Consider the following 3726-nt stretch of genomic DNA (forward strand, 5'->3'; position numbering starts at 1 on the left):
GCTGACTGAGTTCTTGGAGTTAGGCTGGCTCTGAACAGAGGGGTGAGACCTCCAAGTTAATCAGTCTTGGGCCCAGAGTCCCAGTCTTGTGCTACTATAAAGACAGCAGGAGGGAAGGACAGGGTGACTATGAAGGCATGAGAAGGGCGTCGCTATCAGGCCCTGCTCCCAGGCAGCGGATCTGGCTCTAAAAGCTCCTAGGCTTAGAGACCCTCAAGGTCATCACTTTAGAGAAACCCCACCAGGAATTGGAAAGAGACCTCGGTGAGGCTGGTCTCCTCCACGGACAACCTCACACACCCTACGGAAGGATGTCAAGAATCCCTTTAAAGTGTGAAAACAGCCCTGAAACCCATCAAGAAGCATTACTGCTTCCCCTAGCTTTATCCAACTGAAAACTATGCCCCCCATGTATACACTCAGTTCTACTCTAAGATACTGGGACAAAACGCCGCACTCATTTCACGCTTCTAATCCTTGCTCATTTTAAAGCACTATCTAGTTCCCCCAAGAAATGCTTGTAACATCAGCCAAACTAGATGTTACCCAGCTTGAAACAAGTACATCTGGGTTATAACCTCGGTGCTAAAAGTGATACAGGACCCTCCAGCCTCAAAGCAGATGTCAGTTGCCTTAGGTTTAATCCTCTATCTTCGAAGTTGAATGGAGTTTTACAAGAACAAGGGGTGATCAGAGTTATCTCCAGTGTTTTATAGGGTTTCTTCACTTGCACTTCTCCCTGGAAAATATAGTTATTCTGAAAATACAGTGTTTCTTAATAATTTGATTGGTGGCCATCAGTTCAACGTTCTTTTGGAAAATATACAGCATTCAAATAGCCTTATTGGAACTGGTTTCGTTCCAAGCCATCTGATAGATTGAAATGGCAAATAGTTTTACAGCTCTTGAACCACAGTTTGCCTGGAGGCATATGAACAGCCTCAACATAACATAATCAGTACTGCTCTTAGCACCTGGCTCAACACAGCCTTGAACAGATGGGACCTGCCTCAGCAGCAACAAGATGCAAATCAATTGATGGACAGATGAAGTGTGGGCATAACAAGATGCAGTCTGCTCATTTTCCCAAGTTACACCAAAAGCCAGGGACCAATGATGCTTCACTCTGTCTTATTTGCTTTATCACCATAAGTGTGAAACACTATTTGAAATAATCTTTGAATGAATGAAAGACCTCCTTCTTTTAACACACTCAATAGGGCTCTCCTTTACAATGTATTTCGTAATGAGCTTTATTTTTCTGATGTATAAACAATCATTCATGATTAAGCTCAAGAAAAAGCAATAGAGTGTAGGAAAAGAAAAAATACTTGGAAACCAGTCACACTCAAGTATAACATCTTCACCATGTACTAGTTGTATGTTCTTAAGTTACTCACCTGCAATATAAGGATGAATGTATCTCCAAGGTTTGTTGTTGGGATTAAATGTAATAATGGATTAATTAAGAGAGAGCACAACCTCAATTAAACTCATTCCAGGAAATTACTGATACCCTGGGAATAGATGACACCCTATAAGAATATGGTAAAGCAGTACTTCTCACACATGAATGTGCATGTGACTCCCACTGGAGATCTTGTTAAAATGCAGATTATGGTTCAGTAGAGCAGGGTGGGGCCTGAGATTCTGCATTTCTAACCAGTTCCCAGGTGATGCCCATGCTGCAATTGCTGCTTGTTCACAGACTATATTTTGAGTAGCAAGGTATTAGATGTATCAGCATTTAAAAAGAAATAAATTACTTACATCTCCTTCAACCTCAGAGTGCATCTTTCTGTTTATAAGGAAGGAATCCAGATGGATTCCCATAGACTTCCAAGCTAGACAGAGGCCTAGATAGTAGTAGAAGGAAAAAAATGCCTTTGATTAGCCTACTATGGAAATAGGAGGTAATATGAACTAGTAAAAACCAGTTCAACAGGTCAAGGACAGAAGAGAAAACTCTCTGTAAGGCCCATCCTCACTTCTTCTCTGACCTTCCGTCATCACTTCCTCCCACCACCTCTTCATTTGCTCCAACACACTACTGCTACTCAGCCAAAGGACAGTATCCTCCTAACTCAGCTTTTGCTTATTTATATTTTAATAAGAGCAATTAATTTTACTCCCAATAAAATCAAGGCACATTAATGATTTTTTAATTTACAGTTATTATATCAGTAAATTTTATATTCAACAATATTACCTTGGAATGGGTTCCATGTCAAAATAAAGCCCATTCTGTCTCCCAAGGATATCTGCAAGAAAAATATATCCATTTTAAAGTGCTATTTCAATCCCATAAGTTATATATTCATCAAGCCCCTGTAGCTTATGAGTCTCACAAGTCTTTTTAGTGTGACACCAGGGAGACTCTTACTTCCTGACTCACAGTTTGAGTCACTGTAAATGATCCCCCAATGAGAGCGAGCAAGTGATGAAGGGTAGATCCTGGACAACAAAAACAACCATTTATTTGATAGGCACACTGTCCTTTGTCATAATTGCATTTAGCAATTGCAAATATATTCTGATTAACTCCTCACAGATAGAGGCATGGTTATTCATTTGCTTGCCTAAAGAAGTAGCTGTTTTGAAATATTCCTGATTTAATTTGTTTTCTAAAAGAATTTTGAGTCAAATAAAAAACAACCTTCAATTAGTTCTCATAAATGCCAGCTTCTGTTTAGACCATCTCTTTTAATATCTTCAACTACTATTCTAAAATTATCAAATGTCTGATGAGAATGGAAAAGATTGTGTTTCAGAAGGTGTGTTGGAAAGGCAAAGCTACTTCCGCCTTCCAATGTCTGCACGTCTATTCACTCATTCAAGAGAACTTACAATGGAAAAAAAAGGAATAGCCTTAATTTTGAAAGATTAGAAGCTCAGTGTAAGGCATGCCACTGCAGGATCATTTTTTTTTTTAAGCTAAGCCTTCTCTGTTTGCATTGTCTATCATTGCATTGGTGATCCAAGCTCAGAGGTGTGTAGAGTTAACAGGTGTGCAATGTTTTCAGAAACATTCCAAGATAAGTGGTAGAGATTTGACCTGGCAAGAGCTCATATCCAAGTGTTTAACTGAATATTCATCAAACAAGTTTTCTAAACCAACTGTTCAGAAGTTGAAATGGATTGTTTCTGGGCTAACTGCATGGCAACTGAAATGTGGTTACTACAGAATAACCCACCTTCCAACAATTTCTGAAACGGTTCCTTAATTGTATTATTACAGGAACAAAACAAAAAAACTTCTCTTGAAGCCATTCTCCACAATCCTGAAGTATGTATTGCATCACAACTAGATTAGCATTGATGTTCTCAGATTTGGGGAAACTGCCTAATTAACATTATGCTGTAGTGGAATTATGTTTAAATTTGAATTCATCTGAGGCATACAAACAAAACCAAGACCATAATGTGAAATGTTAATGACAAGTCTGAGGAGATAAACTGTGAATCTTTATTTCTAACGTTGATCCAACTTTCTATATTGGGTCACCATATTTAGTTGGTAGTAAAAATGGTAACGTACTTAATTTAAATTTTATGAGACAGGAACTGGGTGTAGGGGGAAGGGGGTGGAAATGGAGGGCATCTATAATACTCTCAACAATAAAAATAAATTTTAAAAAATTTAAATTTTAAATTATGAGGTTTATATCAAAACCAACATTTCACAAATGCACTTTTTTTTTTTAATCTTCGCCCAAGGATATGTTT

At 38.3% G+C, this 3726-nt stretch overlaps 1 pseudogene across 1 annotated transcript; it reads left to right on the forward strand.

Moving 5' to 3' along the window:
* Window positions 1-2744: 2744 nt before the first annotated feature.
* LOC307107634 (cyclin-G1-like) lies at window positions 2745-3224 on the forward strand (annotated as a pseudogene). The gene has a single exon. The product of its transcript is annotated as a cyclin-G1-like (transcript).
* The last annotated feature ends 502 nt before the right edge of the window (window positions 3225-3726 follow it).

Source organism: Cnephaeus nilssonii, assembly GCF_951640355.1.
Source record: "Cnephaeus nilssonii genome assembly, chromosome: 11".
Lineage (NCBI taxonomy): Eukaryota > Metazoa > Chordata > Mammalia > Chiroptera > Vespertilionidae > Cnephaeus > Cnephaeus nilssonii.